Source organism: Phragmites australis, chromosome 3, assembly GCF_958298935.1.
Source record: "Phragmites australis chromosome 3, lpPhrAust1.1, whole genome shotgun sequence".
Lineage (NCBI taxonomy): Eukaryota > Viridiplantae > Streptophyta > Magnoliopsida > Poales > Poaceae > Phragmites > Phragmites australis.
Genome location: NC_084923.1, coordinates 17,018,275 through 17,044,119, shown reverse-complemented (window position 1 = coordinate 17,044,119; position 25,845 = coordinate 17,018,275).

Genomic DNA, 25,845 nt, shown 5'->3' with positions numbered 1-25,845 from the left:
AGAACATTTTTCATTCAAAATTGCATTTAAATTATAGTACTTTGAAATCCCAAATTGGATGCTGTAAATATTGTGTGGTTAAATTATATGAGGATTTGCACTTTCATATATAAGAACAGAGATGATTCATGGAACCTCTTAAACTTTAGCTAATCACATGATTAATCGTGAGCGAACTAGAGCTCACTAGCAACCCATGTTATTTGGTTTGATCCAAAAAAACTTGAGCCATATTTCTCAATGTGGCTGGTGGTCAAAAGTATCTCAAGTGGTAACGTGTATTTGGTGTTTTTTTTAATTTTTTTGAAATTTCTCGGATGACTCTCACACAGTTGGTTAAATATGATTATATATATATTTGGATTTTGATGTTTCACAAGAGAGAAATTTTGTCATTAGTAGAACATTTGTTTCATCCAAAATTGCCTTTTAAAGTGAACTACTTTTAAATCCCAAGTTGGAGGAATTAGAAATGTTGGATTTGCGCTTTCATAAGAATGGAGTCGATCCATGGATTACTTTTGACTTGAATTTCTTGCCTAGGCTTCCAGTTAACATAGTTAATTTGTCGAGGTGACTATGCATCAATTTCTTGCCTACTACAGAATAGACCTTATATGCCAGCTCATCACTGCCAGTTCCTTACGAGCCGGCAGTGATAAAATATCACTGCCGGTTCATATCAAGGACCGGCACTAAAAGTCCATTTGAAAAGAAACAGTAGTGATAATTGACTATCACTGCCGGTTCTAGCCATGAACCGACAGTGATAGTATCATTACCGGTCCTTCATATGAACTGGTAGTGAAACTCGACTATTAATACCGATTGTATAGGCACGAACCAGTAGTGATAGTGCATCAAGTATCACTGTCGGTTCGTGTTATGAACCAACAGTGATAACGGATGATAGCTCACTTAAAAAATTCATAACTTTTTTCATACGAAGTCCAATGGCAGCAAACTTAATATGAAAATTGTAGCCATCGACAAGATCTACAACTTTGTAGTTGAAAACTTTTTTATTTGAGGTTGTTTAGATGCCCTGCATCAAGTATCACTGTCGGTTACGTGCCACGACCACGAGCATGAACGAGCACGATCATGACCACGAGCACGAACTCATCTTAAAAAAATCATAAATTTTTCTTACGAAGTCCAATGGCAATAAACTTAATAAAAAAATTTGTAGCTAGCACTCATAAAATTGTAGCTAGCAATGTCTATGTGTTTTTCTACTTAAGCAAGGTTAGTTTTTGCATAGAAAATGCTTATTGATTCAGTCACTTTTGTTGCAGTTGCAACATCATTTATAAGCTTAGGTTGTGGGTAACATATTATCACCAGCACAATCTACTTTTAATATATGATGTGCTGTAAATTATTTACCTACATATACTTTAACCAGAACTTACTTTAAGAAAATGATTTTTTTTTTAGTTCTTTTCTTGTAGTGAGTGTTGTTTACACTATCTCCTTTTGGTTCATGCAGGCAACTTCAGAATCTGAGGTTGGGTTCTCAAGGAAGCATGACATAGGTGGTCTAAATGGAACTGAAACGGTTAGTTTTTAAGTGTGGCTACCAGGTATTCATGTCAAACCCACAAAAGATGTAAAATTTGAATTTTACACATGATGATCCATATCATTTCTGTAGGACAACACTGATGGAGAAGACTATGGCCGTGAAGAGGACGACGATTACGGCAATGATGGATGATGATTATTGCAACAATGGAGAATATTATGGCTATGGTGGAGACGAGGACATCTGGTGATGAGTATAGAACATGCATTTCCCTTTTGGTAGTGGGAGGTCGTATGCAAATGCAACAAATAAAGTCTAGAATGTTGCACTTTGGAGTTTGATGACATTAATGTGGACAACTTATCTTATGCCCTACGTTATGGACAATTTATAGTGTGCTAGTCAGTATTATCATTTGAACATCAGTACTAATGAGAAGGATGCTATTTTGGATTTCCGCTTTCGTAATGTCAACTACTTTATTATATTAGTAACATACATTTATCAAATGAATATGTTTGGTCTTATAATGTTGAGTTTGGGATAAGCGTATGCGTATTGAAGTGATAGTTATGAAATGCATGAGCAATGAGCTATTGAAACTGTTGCACACATAAAAAGGCAACGGGCCACTAAAACCGAATCTCCGACGAGCAAATAGAACCATTGATATTTATGTAGCTGATGGGCATATGAAACAGCCAGGCACTAAAATAGCCAATGGCTACAACAAACCGTCATGGACACGCATGACCAACGGTGTTTAATCACTGATAGTTAATGAAATATTGCCAAACGTATATATCCCAACGGGTTAAACAAACCGTGAAGGAATAAATCCCCGACCGTAATCCTGTTAGGAATTCATATGGTGCCCACTTTGGGAATGGTACGTTGACCCATTAATTACCGACAGTCAACCATCAATAACATACAGTCGGCTATCAGATAGCCGATGGTACCATTGGCAAATGGGTGAATCCCCGACCAAGAGTGCGCGACAGGAATTTGCCAACGGTCTACGCTCGAGGATTTCATTTCCCGATAGTATAACTTAATGCTCGATGGTGTAACAACCGTCGGCCATTCTTAAGATCCTAGTAGTGTTGGGTTATCTTCTTTGCAGAAGATTTCTGCAACATTCATGATACTAGCTTATGGAGTACCAGAAGATGCTACTAGTTAGTATGTTCATATTGGAGAAAGTATTGTTCTAGAGAGTCTTAGAAGTATCCAGAGATGAGTACCTGAGATCTCTAAATGAGAATGATATATCTAGATTACTTACAATTGGAGAGCAAAGAGGTTTTCCCATAATGCTTGGGAGTATAGATTGTATACATTGGAAGTGAAAAAATTGCCCTACAGCTTGGCAATGCACATATACCGGCCATGTGAATGAGGCCACAATCATTTTAGAAGTTGTTGCTTCACAAGATCTTTGGATGATTTTTGGATTTGACATGCCTTCTTTGGTTTAACAAGGTCTCACAATGACATTAATGTTCTTCACCGCTCCCATATATTTGCAAAGCTAGCAGAAGGGGAAGCTCCATAAGTGAATTATATCATAAATGGTCACAATTATACAATGAGGTATTACCTTGCATACGACATATGTCCTAATTGAGCTACATTTGTGAAGACCATATCATCTCCACAAGGTAATAAGAGAAAATATTTTGCCAAGGCATAGGAAGTAGTTATGAAGGATGTGGAACGAGCCTTTGGAGTTCTACAATCTCATTTTACCATTGTTCGTGGACCAACCTATTTCTAGGATCAACGAACACTTGGATAAATCATGATAGCTTGTGTCATCATGCATAATATGATCATTGAAGATGAATGGGGCAAAGAAGAGTACTTAAATTTCGAAGGGGTTGGAGAAAAAGTGAGAGTTTCCCATGTTTGCATGTGTGAACTTTGTGAGTTTATTCATACTCATCGTAATATTAGAGATAAGGAAACTCACTCACATATTCAAGATGATCTAGTTAAGCACCTGTGGTAACGTCATGGAGATATGTATAGTTAATTATGTAATCGGTATTGTTGTAATAATAGGTAGCATGTACTCAGTATTGTATTAATCATGTAATCGGTATTGTTGTAATAATAGGTAGCATGTACTTAGTATTGTATTAATCATGTAATCGGTATTGTATTAACCATGTAGTCGATATTGTCTTAATAAAGCATAGTTCATTCAACATCATAGTCCATATAAGATAGTCCACATGTAATAAAGAGTACACAATATAGCATGATACTCCACACATAATAAAGCATCTCAACTCGAGGCTACGCCAAACCTTCAAGCAATGATCTCATCTTGCAAACTCATATAGTATTGTTGTTGTCGCTCACTCATACCACTAAGGTTCATATTCATCACTTTATCGTCTTCAATCATTTGTCATAACTCTATATCTCTTTCCTTTAGTTCAAGCTTTTACTTCTCTATAGCAATTCTTTCATCATTGCACTCTTTTTTTAATCTCTTTTAAGCCTTCGGCCTCTTTCTTCCTAGCCCACATATGTTCCAATGCTTCCATGTAAAGATTATCTCCTGAAGAGATAGAACTTTTACCTTGACACTACCATTCTTTCTTCCCCTTCTTACCAAGTGGCCTTTGTTCTTTCTCCGTGGGCTCTAAAGTAAGACCCTCCGCTCCAGCATCATGACGACTCTCATTGCTTCCTGGAGTAGATGGTCCTGAACTTGCATTAGAGCATGCCTTCTGTTTTTTTTTCTAAGAGCACATATCCTTCTACTTTTGCTCGTGCTACAAGACATTCCAACAATGCAACAAACTGAATGATTTTCCATTCCTTTATTTGGACTTGTACAACTCACATGATTATTGTACCTACACAAGTGAATATGTCTTATTAAACTTGTAGACAAGATATGAAGCTACAACGAAATTAAAGAAGAAACATGTATACCTTGTCTTGCTCTGTTAGCCCACTTTTCCTCTTATTTTGAATCTGAGCAAAACAGCCATAGAACTTGTTCACACTTTCTTGTATCGTATACCAATGATGCATGAGAGAATTACAAGTACAATTAGAGTGGAAGTCCTTGTGCTGGTGGAAATACTCATGAATTCTTTGCCAATAAGTACTACGAGATTGCTCATTGCCATGTACAACATCCATGCTGATTTCTAGCTATGCCAACACCAACGTATTGTCCTCCTTTTCACTATATCTTTTTGTTCTCTTCTTGCTTGGTTTCACGGATGGAGTACCTTCTACAAGTGCAAGTTTCTGATAGTCTTGTTCTTCAGGTGGGCTGGCAAATTCACTACCATCCCAAAATGCCTCATTATTGTCCATGTTTTGCTTACTCAACAATTCCAAATAGCTATCCAATTAATCAAGCAACCTGCATTGCAACAAATTGTATCATGCCATCAATTCTACAAATTTGGAAGTGCATCACAGACCAATTTTGTCTGCCACCAATTCTATGAAGCACATATAGCACCCATAAAAATCAAAGGTCTAAAGGTGCTGCTCCTCTCTCTCTCAAATCCAGTCTCTCTCTCTCCCCCTAATTCTATCTCTAGCACAAACCACAATCCTCACCAGTCTCTCTCTCCCTAATTCTATCCCCTTGCAGGGGGACTGCTCCTTCTCCCCTGATGCGAGTGCCGCGCTCGAGGCTGGGAGGGGTACTTGTGGTGGCATGGGAGGAGCTGATGGTGGCAATGCATAGCTAGAGCAGACCACCTTGTCGAGCTCCACTGCTATCGGTGCCCACCCAATATGGTAATGTCTCCCTCTCCCACCCCCTCTCTCTCAAATCTGTCACCCTCCCCTACTGGTAGCGGCGCGCGATGACCCTTCCCTCTTGGCGGCGGCACCCAACCTCCCTCCCCTCTTGGAGGTGGCATCTGGGGGCGCGCCCACGTGGTTGCGCGGAGTCAGGCCGCCCTGGAGGATAGGTGTGGCGGTGCTAGGGGTCAAAAATTGGTCGGTGGTGTGGTGCTAGGGGGGCAGTGGCTCTGCATAGCAAATCAAGACGACATGGGTGGGGAGGTGTGGGGAAGGAAAGAGGAAGGAGGAGAGGCAAACACACCTGGTTGGCGGGAACAACGCTCTCCATGGTGGCAGTTGGTCAATAACGAGGCTCTCCCTCGCTCGATGTGGCGAGCGACGGGGACGAGACAACGAGCGCCCGAAAATAGCGAATCAGATGGCGAGCCGGGTGGAGTCATTTTTTGTGCTCTTTCGCTAAATAATAGGGCGTGAGTTGGATGGGGTGCCAGTTGGAGTTGTTCTGATGACACTAAACAAAAGCAATCCGAATGATCCACAGTTGCACTCTACTACCTGGTCTTTGCACCGGCTCATCGTCGGAGATAGCTACTAGCAAGTGGCAGCGTGAGATCCCCTCGCATGATCAGGGCGGCGGCGGTGATCCAGGAGCTATTCTTTTCTTGTCATTTCCCATTTTTTTAATCTTCTTTCTGAGAAGAATTGATTGATTCTTGCAAGAATGGCCAGGTCTAGCTGGGTTGCAGGTATGAATAGTTCACTGTGAGCTTTTAGAACGTTCGACGCATGACAGATTGTAGCGAAAATGACCCTATTAGGATATGATTGTGATTTTAATGATTAGTGATAACATAGTTAATTAGACTAACATATTTTTCAAGAATATATATTATTTGTTCTTATGGATGCAATATATTAAGAAGCCACCGTAGTCGGGATAAAGTTTGATTGAACTGAAGAAGTCCTAGAAAAAATACATTAAGAAGCCACCGTAATCGGGATAAAGTTTGGTTGAATTGGAGAAGTCCCAAGAAAAATAACTACACCAGAAGGTCTGGTGCAGAGGAGTTGTGAACACCGGAATGTTTTCTTGCGATGTGGAGGTATGAATGCTAGAGCATTTCCAAGTTGAAGCTCAAGGATTGGTACACACTGGAAGGTTTGGCAATTGAAGTGTGCATGCCAGAGTATACGTCAGAGCATTTGTTGCATAGAAGATGTCAAAGTTAGGTTTGGTGTAGTTTAACACGTCGGATGATCCAGCAATGAAGCAAAGCAATGCCAAAGTATTTTGCACTGAGGAAGACGTGGGATGGCTCAGTTGAACACACCGTAAGGTCCGGCGATGGAACCAATGAACACACCGTAAGGTCCAGAGAAGCCCATATACACTTGAGAAGACATCCAAGCCATCAAGTGCTAAAAGTGATCATTGTCACATCCCAAAATGTTAATTACACAATTAGGCATGCCTAATCATAATTGCATTATGTTTTGTGCGATTTGTTATCAATTTGAGTTTAAGCGCGTTTCGTTTTGAACCTTCACGTATTTCCCCACATACACATGAGTATTGGAGAGTGAAAATGACTTAGAAGCTAATTAGGAGAAACCCCATAGATATTAGAAAAGAAAAAGAATAATAAAAAGGAAAAAGAATGAGACTTTGTCATCTCAAATAGGATGAGAACCCGCTAGGGTGCCCATAAAGACAATCCAGAGGGTTCGAATGCTCGTGATGGAGAGCCATCTCCTCCATCCCCTATGACGGAGGTGTTGGACCTTCTTAAGGTTATTGCTCAGAACACGGCCCATCTTGTTGAAGTTGGAGCTGACCTACATGGAGGTTTGTTTGAGTTTCTCCGTACTCAACCTTCTATCTTCAATCGCACTGAAGATCCTAGTGACGCTAATGATTGGCTTCACACCATTGAGTAGAAACTTGCTCTCGTATAGTGTGATGACCATGAGAAATTCATATATGCCATTCATCAACTTCAAGGCGCCGTCGGGGCATGGTGGTAGAGCTATGTCACCATACAAGCCCCTGGCCACTCTGTCACTTGGGCGGATTTTCACACAGCTTTTCATGCTTCCTACATCCCTAAGGGTGTGAGGGATATTAAGAGGCAGGAGTTCCTCAACATAAAGCAAGGGGACAAGTTGTTGATGGATTATGTGTAGGAGTACAACGAGTTGGCACAGTATGCACTAGAGTTCATCTCCACTGACAAGCGAAAGCAAGAGTACTTCATGGACAGGCTTTCCACGAAGATGCAAGAGAGGCTCTCCGCACATAATTTTGATAATTTCAACATGATGGTGAGCAAGTCTATTATGGTGGAGTGCAAAATGAAGAAGCATCAATATGAGAAGAAGCGTAAGAGGGAGGAACAATTTTCTGATGGAGACAGTGAGCAACAATTGTGCGAACAAGTGCCATTTTTGTCTCATGCAATGATCATGGTGCCTTCACAGTCTATGTGTTTGGCCCATTCCTCTCCTTCCCAAGAGCAATCCCAAGAAGCCGTGAAGGATCCGAGAAGCAGCTCAAAATGTGGAAGAGGGGGCCCATGCTTCAATTCAGTTGAGGCACTTTTCCCAACATTATCGCTATCCAAAATAAGGTAGTGTGGTAAATACCCTAATTATACCACCACCTCTTGGGTCACAGAAGGTCCCAGCTCTGAAGTACAGGAATATCCACATCATCATAGTCAAGGAAGCCCAATAGGAGATTGGTGTGCTTTTAATCACGCTCCCCGTCAATTCTCACCGGTGACGGCACTCTTCGATTCTAGAGCTTCTTATTCCTTTGTCAAGCGGAGTTGTGCCATGACCCATGCTTTTGCTGTTGAAGCTATGAACACTCCCTATCTCATAATAACACACGGTGGAAAAATATTCTCAAAGGATTTCGTTCAGGATGCACAAATTCTCATCAATGGAGTCGCTTTTCCAGCCAACTTGATTGTGATTGACTCAATGGATTTGAATGTCATCTTGGGGATGAATTGGTTGACCCAGAATGGTGCGTTATCAAGTGTGCACCAAGATCCATTTCTCTTACAAATTCATTCAATGATCAGGTCACCCTATGCCTTAATGAGAGTGACCCTCATCTCTATACAATGGAAGGTGCCATCTCCATGGACCTTGCTCATATTCTCGTGGTGTGTGATTACCGGATGTCTTTTCGAATGAGTTACCTGAGATGCCACCCGACTGAGAAGTCGAGTTCGTCATTGAGCTTGTGCCTGGAACAACTCTAATATTCAAGGGTTCCTATCAGATGCCACCAAATAATTTAGCGGAGCTAAAGAAGCAAATTCAGAAATTGCTAGCGAAATGTTTCATTTGTCTGAGCTCCTCACCTTGGGGAAGCATGACACTCTTTGTAAAGAAGAAGGATCACACTTTGCGGATGTGTGTTGATTACCGTCAGTTGAATGTGGTAACTATCAAGAACAAGTATCCACTTTCTCGGATTGATATTCTATTTGATTGGTTGTTTGGTGTCTAGGTTTTCTTGAAGATTGATTTGAGATCAGGCTATCATCAAATAAAGATCCGGAAAGAGGATATTCCAAAGATGACTTTATCTTCTCGCTATGGACTGTATGAGTATATGGTTATGTCCTTCAGCCTGACCAATGCGTTGGCGTACTTCATGTATTTGATGAACATAATTTTCATGGAGGAGCTTGACCGGTTCATCGTGGTTTTCATTGACAACATTCTCATTTACTCCAAGACCGAAGAGGAGCATGCCGGTCATCTTCGTGTTGTTCTTGAGAGACTTTGGGAACATCATATTTATGCCAAGCTTAGCAATGTGAATTATGGCTAAAGGAAGTCTCTTTCATTGGACAAGTTCTTTCTGAAGGTGGTGTTGCAGTTGACCCAAGCAAGGTGCATGATGTCCTCAATTGGGTGCAGCTCCAAAGTGTTGCTGACATCCGAAGTTTTCTCAGACTTGCAGGTTATTACCGCTAAGATCGCCAAGTCGATGACTGAGTTATTGAAGAAGAATGTCAAATTTGAGTAGTCTGATGGGTGTGAAGCAGCTTTCCAGACTTTGAAGTCCCATCTCACTACAGCGCCCGTTCTGAGCACAACCGGATATTCACAAAAATTTTGATGTCTATTGTGATGCCTCTCGCATTGGTCTCGATTGTGTTCTTATGCAAGAGGGTCAAGTGGTTGCTTATGCTTCACGTCAGTTGAAGCCCTATGAGGAGAACTACCCCACTCATGATTTGGAGCTTGCAGTTGTAGTGCATTCCCTGAAAATTTGGCGGCACTATCTCCTCGTGAATGTTTGTATGTCTACACCGACCACAATAGCCTCAAATATATCTTCACCCAAGCCAATCTCAACATGAGGCAAAGGGGAAGGATTGAGTTGATCAAGGACTGTGAGTTGGAGGTCCATTACCATCTGGGCAAGGCGAACATTGTCATCGATGCCTTGAGCCAAAAAGCTCAGTGAAGTTGTCATTTGGTTTCGTCCAAGAGTTACACGCTATATGATGAGTTCCGGAGGCTTGAACTCGAGATGGTCTTAGATGGGTTTATTGCTAACCTGGAGATAAGATCCTCCCTCCTCGATCAAATCAAGGAAGCTCAAAAGAAAGACAGAGGCATGGAAAGGATCCGTGACAAGCTCAAGGAGGGGCAAGCTAGATGCTTTACTCTGGATGATGAGAGTGTCTTATGGTCCGGGAGGGGACAAGTGGTTCCTAAAGTTCCAAAGTTGAGAAAGAAGATTCTAGATGAAGCTCATGATTCATTCCTATCCATCCATCCCAAGAGCACAAAAATGTATCAAGATCTGAAGCAGAGATTTTGGTGGACTCGCATGAAGCGAGTAGTCACTCGGTATGTCACCGAGTGTGATGTTTGCTGAAGGGTGAAGGCTGAACACTTCAAGCCAGACGGTACACGTCAGCCCCTACCTATCCCCTCCTGCAAGTAGGAGGATAATATGAACAAGGGTTCCCGATCTTCCGAAAGGTTCTGGTAACTCTCGATTTGGTGGAAACGAGACACAAGTCGATCCGGCTTCCGAACAACACGATCTGAAACCCCGCAATCGCAGCGCCACGTCTCCTCTGGTTATCAACCGGCGTTGCACGGTTGACCTCGCCAAGAAGGCTAAAATCCTTGCCTGCGAATCGAAGAACACAAGGAAGAATGCAACCAAATTGCAGATGAATGATTAATCTCACGAGTTGGGGTCTCACAAACCGACGAAACGGCGAAACTGTTCTTGACAGAATAATCTAAGCAAAACCCAACCCTAATTAGGGCGGCGGCTACTGTATATAAAGGATTAGGGTCGGCCAAGGACCCCTAGACGTGTCCCTAATGGACTCCAACACGATACATGGCCCAACGGACCAAAAACGGTGACGCAGCACCGGGACAGATTCTGGACGCTGACTTGTTTCAACGTTTTCCGTTGACTCAGAAGGAATTTGGACCTCAAACCAACGCCATTGGTTTCCTTATGAAATTATCTTTCCAACCATATGTGAATCGTCGAAAACGGAGTCCGGATGCGTCCTGGGCGTCCGTTTTATTGCTCGCTGGTCCTGGAGGCCGAGGCTGATTCGGACTCGAGTTGGACTGGACCTCCTGCTGTTGTTGGACGTCCTAGCTGCTCCTCCACGCCTCCAAGTCTTCCTCTATGTGTTTCCTTGTCCTCTCCATGATTCCTAAACAACACATAATCATTAGGTAGTAATCTATTCTCAAAATTATATAAAGAGTTGCTTAGGAACGAGCTCACCTCTAAATTTAATTGTCGTGCGCGAGCTCTTGTGATTGGACCTTGAAAGTTCAATGGAGAATCATTGTATGTATCCGAGGGAGTGATGTCCTCATCATCCTCCCCCTCTTGAATTAGAGTCGTCCTCGACTCAAGCTCATCATCGGCTCCCAAGTAAGGTTTCAAATCTGCAATATTAAAAGAAGGACTAACCCCGAACTCGGGTGGCAACTCAAGTTTATATGCATTATCATTTATTTTCTCAATTATCTTATAAGGACCAGCAGCTCTTGGCATTAATTTAGACTTACGCAGCTCTGAGAACCTATCTTTTCTTAAATGTAACCACACTAAATCACCCGGTTCAAGTTTGACTTCTTTCCTACCTTCACTACCAGCAATTCTATACTTTTCATTCATCTTTTCGATATTTATTTTAGTTATTTCATGCAACTTACGAATAAAATCAGCACGTGCACTAGCATCACTATGTGTTCTTTCAGTGGTAGGTAAAGGCAAAAGATCAATAGGAGCGCGAGGGGTAAAACCATACACTACCTGAAAAGGACTTACCTTGGTGGTAGAATGTGTTGCCCGATTATAAGCAAACTCCACGTGGGGCAAACATTCTTCCCACATCTTCAAATTTTTCTTCAAAATAGCTCTCAACATGGTACCCAAAGTGCGGTTCACTACCTCCGTTTGGCCATCAGTTTGTGGGTGGCAAGTAGTAGAAAACAATAGTTTTGTACCCAACTTATTCCATAGAGTGCGCCAAAAGTGACTCAAAAATTTAGCGTCGCGATCTGAAACAATAGTAGAAGGCATACCATGCAAGCGAACAATCTCTTTGAAAAAGAGGTCAGCAATATAAACGGCATCATCACTTTTATGACAAGGTATAAAATGTGCCATCTTAGAAAAACGATCCACAACAACAAAAATGCTATCCCTCCTCCTCTTAGTCCTAGGCAATCCCAAAACAAAGTCCATCGAAATATCTGCCCAAGGAATAGAAGGAACAGGAAGAGGCATATACAAACCATGTGGATTCAAGCGAGACTTAGCCTTTTGACATGTGGTACAGCGTGCCACGAACCGCTCAACATCTCTCCTCATCTTTGGCCAAAAGAAATGTGTGGCCAACATATCCTCCGTCTTCTTAGCACCAAAATGTCCCATCAATCCTACTCCATGTGCTTCCTGCAACAACAAAAGACGAACGGAACCAACTGGAATGCATAGACGGTTAGCTCTAAACACAAATCTATCATTGATCACAAACTTGTTCCATGTACGTCCCTCTTTACAGTTCAGCAATACATCTTTAAAATCAGGATCAAGCACATATTGTTCTTTTATTGAGTCAAGTCCAAAAATTCTATAATCAAGTTGAGACAACAAAGCATATCGTCTAGACAAAGCATCAGCAATTATATTATCCTTCCCTTTCTTGTGTTTGATAACATAAGGAAAAGATTCAATAAATTCAACCCACTTAGCATGTCTACGATTCAGATTATTTTGAGAACGAAGATACTTAAGCGATTCATGATCTGAATGTATAACAAATTCTTTAGGCCACAAATAATGACGCCACGTCTCTAAAGAACGTACAAGTGCATACAATTCCTTATCATACGTAGAGTAATTAAGAACAGGGCCATGCAATTTTTCGCTAAAGTATGCAACGGGCTTACCTTCTTGCATCAAAACACCTCCAATGCCAACTCCACTAGCATCACATTCTAGCTCAAAGGTCTTACCAAAATTTGGAAGTTGCAGCAATAGCGCGTGCGTAAGCTTGTCCTTCAAAGTGTCAAAGGACTCCTCTTGTGCCTTACCCCAATGGAATACCACACCTTTCTTTGTCAACTCGTGTAAGGGGGCAGCAATGGCGCTGAAATCCTTCACGAAACGACGATAAAAACCTGCAAGTCCAAGAAAACTTCTCACCTGTTTGATGTTTTGGGGCACCGGCCAACTCTTTATGGCTTCAATTTTCATCTCATCCACCTCAATTCCCTGTGGAGTAATAACATAGCCAAGAAAAGAGACTCGATCCGTGCAAAAGATGCACTTCTCAAGGTTACCAAATAAACGTGCATCACGTAAAGCATTAAAAACAGCACGTAAGTGATCCATATGTTCATCCAAAGACTTGCTATAAATCAATATGTCATCAAAGTAAACCACCACAAATCGTCCAATAAAAGCTCTTAAAACCTCATTCATCAAACGCATGAAAGTGCTAGGTGCATTAGTTAAACCAAAAGGCATTACTAACCACTCATATAATCCGAATTTAGTTTTGAAAGCTGTTTTCCATTCATCTCCAAGTTTCATTCTAATTTGGTGGTAACCACTACGCAAGTCGATCTTTGTAAAAATTACAGAGCCACACAACTCATCAAGCATATCATCAAGTCTAGGAATAGGATGGCGATATCGAATAGTAATGTTATTAATGGCTCTACAATCAACACACATACGCCAAGTACCATCTTTCTTAGGAACCAAAATCACAGGAACAGCACAAGGACTAAGGCTCTCACGTACATACCCGCGGTCCAAAAGCTCTTGGACTTGCTGCTGAATTTCCTTAGTCTCCTCGGGATTGGTTCGATACGCAGCACGATTTGGCAATGTTGCTCCCGGGATCAAATCGATTTGATGCTCTATCCCTCTCATAGGTGGCAGTCCCGGGGGTATCTCAGCTGGAAAAACATCATCATACTCCTGCAAAAGGTTAGTGGCAGCAGGAGGTATCGAACTAATAACATCATCAAGCGAATACAAAACTCGTTTGCAAACCAAGGTGTAGCAAATATCATTATTAGAAATTTCAGCAAGGTCACTTTTTAGTGCAAGCATAACACCACCCTTCAATTTTATGCCCTCTACCTTAGAACTAGGTGTAGACTTATCCTTTTTAGGTGGGTAAAGAGAATTAGCAACTTGCTGATTTTCAGATTTAGTATCACGCAAATTAGCAGCTCGTTCTTTATCAGCTTGTACAATTTCAGCAGGGGTCATAGGAACCAAAGTAATTTTCTTTCCTTTATGCATAAAAGTATATGTATTACTTCTACCATGGTGTATAGCATCATTATCAAATTCCCAAGGTCGACCCAATAAAAGTGAGCAAGCTTCCATAGGTACCACATCACAGTCAACATAATCAGCATAGGAACCAATGGAAAAAGAAACTCTGCAAGTTTGTGTTACCTTAGCTTTTCCAGCATCATTAAACCACTGAAGATTATATGGATGGGGGTGTTGGCGTGTGGTCAAGCCAAGCTTCTTGACCAAATCTGAACTCACCAAATTATTACAACTACCTCCATCGATGATGACACGTGCTCGCCGATTTTGGATGACGAAGAAAATCTGGAACAAGTTATGGCGTTGCAGCTTCTCTGGTTGTTGTACCTTTGTGCTGAGCGCCCGCTGCACAATGATGCTCCTATAGGTCGCTGTATCATCACTGCCCAAGATTTCGTTGCTCTCCTCAACAACTGGTTCTTCTTCTTCTTCAATGTCAGATGCGCTGATGTACCCATCTTCTGTTGCAATGTATGCCCGCTAACTTGGGCAATCCTTCTGCACATGACCGAATCCATGGCAGCGACGGCATTGAATGCCAGAGGTGCGTCCCGTTGATGCAACAGAGGAAGCACTCTTGGAAGGTCCCTACAAAACAGAATTTTTACCTGAGCCCGAAGGTCGTGTAGTGACAGGATTTGGTGCCGTAGCTGCTTGTTGCTTGCTCGCTGGTGAGGGAGCCCTGTAAGTGGATGGTTTGGACAGCCCAAATGATGGTCCTGTGCGCGGCGTGTATGTGGTGCTGGCCTTGTACTTGCCCTGCTGCTCACGCCCCTGCAACTCCTTCTCTGCAAGCATAGCAAACTGAAACAACTGGTTGACATTGTTAAATTCTTTATAATCAATAATATCCTGGATTTCACGTCTCAAACCCGAATAAAATCGACAAATAGAATCTTCGTTTCCCTCTACTATGCCACAACGCATCAAGCCCTTTTGAAGCTCACCATAATAATCCTGCACAGATTTATCTCCCTGTTCTAAGCGCATCAATTTCTTACGCAAGTCTCTATGATAAGATGGGGGAACAAATCTATCACGCATAGCAACCTTAAGCTCTTCCCATGTACGAGGTGTGGCACCATCTGCAGCTAAACCAGTCCACCAAATAATAGCAAAATCTTTAAACTCACTAGTGGCTTGTCTAACTCTATGTTGTTCAGGTACTTGATGGGCACTAAATTTTTGCTCTACTGTCATCTCCCAATCAAGATATCCCTCAGCATCATAATGTCCCGAAAAAGAAGGTATAGTAAATTTAACCTTAGCATAAGGATCTTCAGGAGCTCGATTATACATACCTCGATGGTGGTGGTGATGTGGAACGCCACCCATACCTGTGGTGTTAGTGCGAAGACGACGCCGTAATCTGTTTTGCAATGTCGCCGCTGGATCAACATTAACATCGTCATCATACAACTCATCACCGGTGTTGCTTCCATTCACATCTTCGTTGTGCACAGGACGGTTTTCCAAAGCATTTACCCTGTCGGTGAGCTCGGATAACCGTTTGTCCACCCGCTCAACCGCGTTTGCGAGTTTCATCTCAATTATCGCTTCAGTTACAGCCTTGATGACTATCTCCCTCATCTCCTTCTGAGCATTGTCTACAACAGCTTGTAGCTGCTCTTGGCTGACACACTCCTTGAAGTCCTTTGGCGTTTTATCTCCTTCAACTGACATTGTGGAAACAAACACAACAACAAACAGTGAAGGTTATCCCTAATAATCGTACTACAAAGATGGAGTGGTGCCTCTCAATCAAGATCAGCAAAGGTAGACACCTTACCAAGCTCTTACCATGGTTCTTACCAGCAAAGCAAAGGATACCTGGAAGGCGTGCGAGCGATTGCAGGGATGCAAACCAGTGCTGTTCAGAGGAATCTGTGGGGCTTGGAAGGCACACAAAGAGAACAAATATGTATATGTGGAACACAAATCAGAAACAGATAGTAATGCTGAATTATAGTCCCAAGTACTTGTTCTCGTTGCTGGCCTAAAGTGTTGCAAGTACCAAGTATGTGTGTTAAACAAGGTGGAGAAACAAGTATGATGGATAGGAAGAGCAACAGAAACAAAGAACTAAACAGCACACGCTAACACAGCTCACTTTGCCCTTCTCTATGTGCTCCTCTAGATATTGTTCCTCTTTTGCCCCTCTCTTTTTTCTATTTTTTTGGGCTGTCGTTGTTTTTTGGGGAAAATTCGACTTTTTCTTTTTATTTTTTTGATATTTTTTTTTCACTTAGGAGCACACAAGAGGGAACCACAGAAAATTTGAGCTTAAACAAGTGAAAGACGTGACCTGTAGAATTTTCTGATGTTCAGCCGTAAAATGAGAAAAATATTTGGAAATTGAAAACTCAAACTTCGGAGGCGAATTTGGGAATTCTGATTTCGCCGAACCCGGCAAAGCGGGGGACGAACGGATCCGAAACGCTGTTTCGATGCGAAAAACTCTATGACTTTTCTGAAAACGGAGTTCGTATGCGAAAGTTATGCCCGATTTGAGAAACGACTCCGAATTAGAGGACAAAACGGGAAGAAAGTGGGGAAAATATGCGACGGAGGCTAGGGTTTGATGGAAACGGTGGGGGAAAACACACGAACTAGACTCTAACACGACCTAACCAGCAACAAGACCTTGACCAGGACACAAACTCAACACGACGAACTCTGAAACTGAAATATGCAAAAGCTAAAGGCGCGGAAGGGTTGTAGGACAGGAAAAAAAAAACGATATGGCAGTGGACTATGGAACGAAGGCGAAAACACTCGAAACTAAGGGTAGATATGAACCTGACGGTATACCTGAAGCTCTGAATACCACTTAATATGAACAAGGGTTCCCGATCTTCCGAAAGGTTCTGGTAACTCTCGATTTGGTGGAAACGAGACACAAGTCGATCCGGCTTCCGAACAACACGATCTGAAACCCCGCAATCGCAGCGCCACGTCTCCTCTGGTTATCAACCGGCGTTGCACGGTTGACCTCGCCAAGAAGGCTAAAATCCTTGCCTGCGAATCGAAGAACACAAGGAAGAATGCAACCAAATTGCAGATGAATGATTAATCTCACGAGTTGGGGTCTCACAAACCGACGAAACGGCGAAACTGTTCTTGACAGAATAATCTAAGCAAAACCCAACCCTAATTAGGGCGGCGGCTACTGTATATAAAGGATTAGGGTCGGCCAAGGACCCCTAGACGCGTCCCTAATGGACTCCAACACGATACATGGCCCAACGGACCAAAAACGGTGACGCAGCACCGGGACAGATTCTGGACGCTGACTTGTTTCGACGTTTCCCGTTGACTCAGAAGGAATTTGGACCTCAAACCAACGTCATTGGTTTCCTTATGAAATTATCTTTCCAACCATATGTGAATCGTCGCAAACGGAGTCCGGATGCGTCCTGGGCGTCCGTTTTATTGCTCGCTGGTCCTGGAGGCCGAGGCTGATTCGGACTCGAGTTGGACTGGACCTCCTGCTGTTGTTGGACGTCCTAGCTGCTCCTCCACGCCTCCAAGTCTTCCTCTATGTGTTTCCTTGTCCTCTCCATGATTCCTAAACAACACATAATCATTAGGTAGTAATCTATTCTCAAAATTATATAAAGAGTTGCTTAGGAACGAGCTCACCTCTAAATTTAATTGTCGTGCGCGAGCTCTTGTGATTGGACCTTGAAAGTTCAATGGAGAATCATTGTATGTATCCGAGGGAGTGATGTCCTCATCAGAGGAGATCGGTATAGATTTTATAACCGGATTGCCCAAGACTTCTCAAGGCAATGATTTTATCTGGGTTATCGTGGATCGGCTCACCAAGTCTACACAGTTTCTTCCTGTGAAGACTCAATACAATGCAAAGTACTATGCTGAGTTGTACCTCTCACAGATTATTTGCCTTCACAGAATTCCAAAGAAGATAGTTTCCGATCGGGGCACTTAGTTCACCTCTCACTTCTGAACAAGCCTCCATGAGGCTATAGGAACCGAATTGTTCCACAGCACGGTCTACCATTCTCAAACTGATGGTCAAATCGAGAGGGTGAATCATATCCTGGAAGACATGTTGCGAGCTTGTGTGCTCACCTATGGGAAGAAATGGGAGCTTTGCTTGCCATTTGCGGAACAATAACAGTTATCAATCCAGTGTCCAGATGACTCTGTTTGAAGCTCTTTATGGGAGGAGATGTCGAACGCCGTTAAATTGATCCGAGTTTGACGAACGGATTTTCTTGGGTCCAGACTTGGTCAAGGAGGTAGAAGATCATGTCAAGACTGTCCTCTAGTGTTTGCTCACAGCTCAATCACGACAAAAGAGTTATGCAGATCTTCACCAACGAGAGCTTGCATTCACTATCGAGGATTTCATCTATCTCAAAGTATCTCCACTCAAAGGAGTTTGATGCTTTCAAGTCAGAGGAAAGTTAGCACCTCGATATGTGGGACCATTCCAAATTGTAGCTCGACGTAGAGAGGTGGCCTATCAATTGGACTTACCTCCGTCCCTCTACACTATCCACAATATGCTTCATGTCCCACAATTGAAGAAGTGCCTCTAAGTTCCAACTGAAGTCATTGAAATGGCCAATCAAGACTTGCAACCCGATCTGACGTATTGCGAATGACCAATCCGGATCTTGGATGAAGCGGAACGCAAGACTCAACATCATTCTATCAAGTTCATCAAAGTCCAATAGAGCAACCACACCAAGGATGAAGCAACTTGGGAGCGTGAGGATAAAATCCACTCCAAATATCCCGAACTTTTTGAGAACTTGTAAAGATTGTCGTAATTTTACATAATTGGAGCATCCCGCATGTCTTTAGTCATCACCATGTTGAATGGAGAGTTTGTTTCCAAATAATTGCACTTAGAAACTATCCAACCAGGAGAACCATACTCCCTGTTCATGGGTGGTCTGACCGCCCTAGGCTCACGGTCTTACCGCCGACACAACGTCAGTCTGACTGCCAGAGCCCAAAACTCTCTATATAGATTCTGGTCTAACCACCGTACCCGCAGTCTAATCGAGTCACGGTCCGACCGAGCCTAGCTGCGGTCTAACCGCCAGGTCATGTGAAGGCCCAGTGGCTACCATTTCATTCTGTTGATGAATTTTGACAAAATTATTTTCCATTTGTGGTAGATTCCCTTCCACTTCATCACCATCACCTTTTCCCTGAGTTCGCCGAATCTCAGGTCGAGATTCTTTTTAGGGGGGGGGGGGGGAGGGAGGTTTGTCATGTTCCAAAATGTTAATTACACAATTAGTCATGCCTTATCATAATTGTATTATGTTTTGTGCGATTTGCTATCAATTTGAGTTTAAGCGCATTTCAAAAGTTATGCGTTTTGAACCTTCACGTATTTCCCCCACATACACACGAGTATTTTAGAGTGAAAATGACTTAGAAGCTGATTAGGAGAAACCCCATAGATATTAGAAAAGAAAAATAATAAGAAAAAGGATAAAGAATGAGACTTTTAGCACCAAACCGCTCCCGCGGTCTAACAGGGCTCCCCACAGTCCGACCGCCAGTACACATATCGCCCATTAAGGGGATCGATCACACTCTCTCTCGCTCTCTCTCTTTCTTTTGCTCTCTCACTCTCTCCCTCAGTCAAGCCCTACAGAGAGAAGAAGAGATCACCTCAACAGCTTTGACGACTGGAGATTGGCGGAGGAACCTTCCTCAAACTTCCCAAAGTCTTCCCCAAGGTCTTCCCCCTTTTTCTCGCTCACCGGAGGTACGTTCTTCCTCCCTAAGCTCTCTCAATCTCTCTGGAAGTCCAATCAGTGGATCAAAGCTTCCCCGAAGGATCCCAATCCAATAGAAAGTTCCTCTACGCCGAGGTGAATCTTCTCTTGTGTCACACCCGGTTTTAACAGACAAAACCAGATGCGGCTTATGTGTACCCAGGATGTTCAACACACATAAGGACGTCACAGGTGAAGTAGCAAAAGCAATACTTTTATTAAATAAACGTTAAATTCTTACAACAATTAACATATATTGTCTTCTATAAAGATATTTGCCGTTGTTCGCGAGCATAGGGTTTGCTTAATGTTCACACTAATTATGATTATGTTGTTGGATGGTATAAGATGTGAAGATGAGGCGAGATGTGGGCGATATTAGGGGTAGGTCGGGAGAGGGGCCTAGATTCCATAGACCGCTTGCATCGGTTAAGCACTGATCGTCGGTGTTGTTAGCTTTAGCACTTTTTTGTACTTACCACATACTCGGATATGGGACGGGTAAGCCAAGTACTGTAAGTCACCGCGTTCATTTGACCTATGTGCCCGGGGTATGAGCAAGGGCTTGTAGAGGCACCAAGAAGCACTGGTAAATCGTAGTATGTTCAGGGTTTCGGTGGCCTCCACATACATCGGGCATGGGGACAAAGGTTTGAGGTGGGTATGTGAACTGTTGATATGTGAATCATCACTCACAGTTGACGGGTTGTGTAGACGGTCGTTTCGTGTCGTGTGGGTCTAGAAATATCCCTGCAGGGTGTAAAATCAATTCGAATGGTCGCACTCTAGTTATCGAGCAAGCTTCTGTCCATCTACATCGTTCATAGAGTTTCGACTTTGGGGTTTTGGTATGGCATGTTGGTTATGATAGGTGAGTTCCACTTACTTTCATGTGCAAATGGTTGGTTACAAGGTATAAAGGTAGTTATGGTTTAGTATAGGTGCTCACACTTAGGTGTTAAGGCTGCTTACGCATATGAATTTATTTAACTTTGTGGCCTATTCCTTGCTAATGGCTCAATTGTATAATCCTTGCGAGTACCTTCATACTCATGCTGCTCTTTTAGGTTTGCAGGCGTGGAAAGGTTAGTTGTTGGCTACTTTATGTCCACCGGTGCTGGCGGCGGGTAAGAGTAGTAACTCAAGAGTTGTGATCGGAAAAGTCTTGGTGATCAGGAGCATATCCTTTGTGGAGCTCCAACGTAGACTAGGGGTGGCTTGTGTGCCACTGATAGTACAGAATAAAAACCCTTCATGCCGAGTTTGCTTTCTCTACCTTATTTACATTTCTGTATTTATACACTTGTAATTTACCTTTCTAGAGTAGGTTGCAAACCTTTTTGAATGGTAGAGTAGACACACTAGATAAACTTAGAGCACATTTAGATAGAAATCAATATAGGTTTATCTGGTGAAGTTTTTGGAGCCATTGGTTTTTAAGTGTCCTAATTCACCCACCCTTCTTAGGACGTCACTGTTCCTCAGAATTTGTATTAGAGCCTCGTGCTCTTGATAGTTTTAACTACCTAGAGTTGTGACGTTTGGAGTTGGGATGAATACCCATAGCACTTCACTTTTTGACGACACTAATTTTCCTTGTTAGAAAATTCTGATGACTTGTTATTTGCAAGCTAAAGGTTTAGATGTTTGGAGAGTCACCAAAGAAGGGATGAGACTGCGTGTCACCAACAAGGAGAAGCAATTAGATGTATTAACAAAGAGTATCATTTTATCATCTTTAGTGTTGATGCATTTAATCATATTTATTCTCTCACAAATGCACATGATATTTAGAATAATCTCATTGAAATACATGAAGATACAAATGATGTGCGTAATGAAAATATCATGTTCTAGTTACTAAGCTCAATGGCATCAAACAACTACCACATGAAAGTGTTAATGATATGTATTCTCGTTTGAATATTCTTGTTAATGAGATAGGTTTGATGCCAATTGAAGATTATCAAGTAGTGAGAAGAATAGTTCAAGCTCTTCTTTCAAAGTACAAGTTGATAGTCCCCATCATCTACGATAATAATGACATCAAGAAAATAACTCCAAGCTAAGTAATCGGCAATATCACCATCCATAAGATGACCATGAATATAGGGGTGGAAGCTTCTTCCTTATCCGATACCAAGAATATTACTCTCACAAGCAAACAAGCTCATTACCAACACATGAAGGTAAGAATGAGGAGACAAGAGCAAAAGTCAAGTTCAAGCGAAGATGATGGTGACCAAGATGAAGAGAACAATGAAGAGGATGATCAAAGCACATCAAGTGATAAAGAAATTAATTCCAAGATCATCAAGCTCTTCTCAAAATTAAAGAAGAATATGAAGAGGATCAATGCCAAGATTGATCATCCAATCTCCATAAAGACTTGGTCAACACAATTGATCATATCAAGAAGGAATATAAGATCAAGAATAAGAGAGAGCCAAATCATTCGCTACCATAGGAAGATAGGTGAACGAAGATGAAGAGTCAAGCTCAAGTGATGAAAACCCCATCATCCACTCCTCTAAGAAAAGCTCTTCCTCAAGGTCATTATTATACAAGTCATCACGCAAGCCATCTCACAAGTACCTTATGGCCAAATATACGGATAGTGATGTAAATGATGATGAATCTGATGAGGATTCCTCCTCCCATGAAAAACTTCTTGAATTGATCTATGAGCAACAAAGGGTTTTAAAGAAACAATTAAAAGAACTTAAGAAATTCAATGCACTTAATGACACTCATGCTACCTTTATTTCTAATTATGAACAATTATGAGAAAATTCAATTTGCTAAACAAAGAGTATGAAGAGCTTAATGCTAAATTTTAGTACATTGAATCTCAAACTAAGATCCCTTTGAAGCAATCTACCTATCTATTTAATTTTAATCCTAAGGTAGATGCTTTCACTTCTTGTGTTATCTAGCTCACCCCTTTGCAATGAGATTTATGTTGAGAATATTATTGTAGAACCACATAACAACCTTATTGCACAAGAGAATGATGAGCTTAAGCAAGAAGTTGATAAACTCAAGAAGGACTTGGCAAGATTAAATAGCAAAAGGTATGTTCAACCTCCTCAAGATAACCGTGATAGCATGATAAACAAACTTACGGAGGGGTTCACCGTAACATGCTTTAAATGTTATCAATAAGGCCACAAGTCACGATGAATCTCTCCAACAAGATCTTCAACTTCTATACCAAGCCCAACTACAAGATCCAGACAAAGAGCAATCACTACAAAGTCAAGAAGAAGGACAATGGCAAGTTGATTGCACACATGGTTAGGAGAAAGGACCGAAGGTGGAACCAACCCATTTGGGTACCAAGAAAGTCATCACCAACATGAAGGGGTCACAATCGGTTTGGGTTCCAAAGAAGATTTGAAGCTTGAGGTGGCTATGGGAATTTGAAGACTTGACTCACAAGATGAAGTGAAGATTCAAGCAAGAAGCTAAATGTACAAGATTGAGCACATTGATCATGAACATCATATACTAAAATCACTATCCAAAGGTAAAAGAGGTAATGGTACTATATACAAAATCCTTTGAATTGATGTATACCTTTACCATGTCTAGGATTGCATATGCATATTTCAATTTATTGCAATGCCTAGTGTAGATTTTTCTTATGGTAGGTTGCTTGTGTTTTTCTCTTTTTTATGAGCAATCTATTATGATAACCAAAGAAAGTGCAATATACATGAAGGTTGAAAAAAGGGGAGAAACTCTTGCATAGGTCGATCAAGTGAGATAGTGGCATTGGAGAAAAGGAAAGCCACAGCAAAAGCGGACTAAAAAGGGTAAGAACATGCATTCAAGCGATGTAGTAAGACTTTGTGCTCTTTACAATTGTTATTATTTATTATTTGCTACTTGCTTTAGATGTGTTGTCATCAATCACCAAAAAAAGATATTGTAGCGAAAATGACCCTATTAGGTCATAATTATGATTTTGATAATTAATGACAACATAGTCAATGAAACTAACATATTTATCAAGAATATATATTAGTAGGTCTTATGGATGCAATACATTAAGAAGTCACCGCAACTAGAATAAAGTTTGATTGAATTAGAGAAATTCCAAGAAAAATAACTACACCGGAAGGTCCGACGCAGAGGGGTTATGAACGCCAGAGTGTTTTCTTGCCAGGTATTTTTTCACGTTGGATGATTCGGAAATATGGAGATATAAACACCAGAGCATTTCTGAGTTGAAGCTCAAGGATGGTACATGCAAGAAGGTCCAGTGATTAAGTGTGCACGCCGGAGTAACGCTGGAGCATTTGTTGTCGAGAAGATGTCAAAGTCCCATTTGGTATAGTTTAACACGCCGGAAGGTCCGGTAATGGAGCTGGTGAACACACCAGAACATCCGGTATTCATATTGGTTTTGAGTGGAGTTCCAACGAATAGTTTTTAGAAGGTGTACACGCCGAAAGTTTCAGTGAGTACAATCTGTCTACACCGGAACATCCGGCGTATATAGGGAATTTGAGTCGTTAGTGCATCATCGACTAGACCGCGGGGTTGAGACTATAAATACCCCTCCACTTCGCTATTTGAAGGTGCTAGAGTCCAGAGAAGCCCACATACACTTGACAACACACACAAGCCATCAAAGTGCAAAAAGTGATCATCCAAGGTGATTAAGCATAAGATTGAAGAGTGATTAGTGCTTATAAGCCTATAGATAAGTGTTGCACTCACCGACACCTTGAGCCTTGGTGGCTCAAGCTTGTTAACCCTCCGACTTGGTGCAGAGCAGCGACAAGAAGCGTGTACGGAGATGTGGACGTCCTTACCTTGGTGGCTAAAATTCCGAAATAAAGACGGCGTATAAGTGACCGAAAGAGAGGTTAGTGGTAAGATTTCGCCTTAGAGACTTAGTTGCTCATCATGCTTGAGGTCTTATCTTGATGGCTTAGTAGCTCAAGAGCTATGATCAGAAGAGTCTTGACGATCGGGAATTTTGTGGAGCTCTAACGTGAACTATGGATGGCTTGTGTGCCACCAATATCACGGGATAAAAATCTCTCATGTCAAGTTTGCTCTCTCTATCTTATTTACGTTTCCGTATTTACATACTTGCAATTTAAGTTTCTAAGTAGATTACATACATTTTTAAACGGTAGAATAGACATACTAAATAAATCTAAAGTATATTTATATAAAAATTAATATAGTTTTATATTATAAAGTTTTTAGAATAATTAGAACGTTACCGTTCTCACACTGATGCAGAGTGACACGCCTCGTGGTCATGATCTGTGGCAGTTCGGCAAGGAAAAGTCTCTTGCACGACCTGGGAACAGACAGGTTTAGGTCTGACCAGATAGGCATGACTGAGGGTTGGGAGAAGAAATGACTAACGCATAGAGTAGGGCTAAACAAGAACATATAGGTGTCCATCCGTTGGGAAATTAAGGTGAACCATCATCGACAAGGTTCGCATTAGAAGCCGGTCCTCCATATTCAATTCTACGAGATCTGCTATCATTGGGCAGATGTGAACATGTGAATCACAATGATGCCCGTCGTCTCTTGTGTCAACATTACAGGTGGACGCCAAAACCATTCGATTATTTCGTTCTTCCCATGTACACACGACACAGCTGTAGGCAGACGCTGAATAAATTAGATCAACAGGCCTACTCCAATGTACTAGTGTTACCGAGAAAAATAGGATGACAGGTACAGGGGCGGACTCAAATCTGGATCCAGGTACCTGTTTTCCAATCATCTTATCCCCGAATAAGATTTTCTCAGTTGCACTGAAACAATTTCAAGGTTTCCCAGTTCAGATTGGTTTATGGCCCTAAGAATCGCCAAGTTCCAGATCCTGCCGTTTGCCTCAGTTTGGG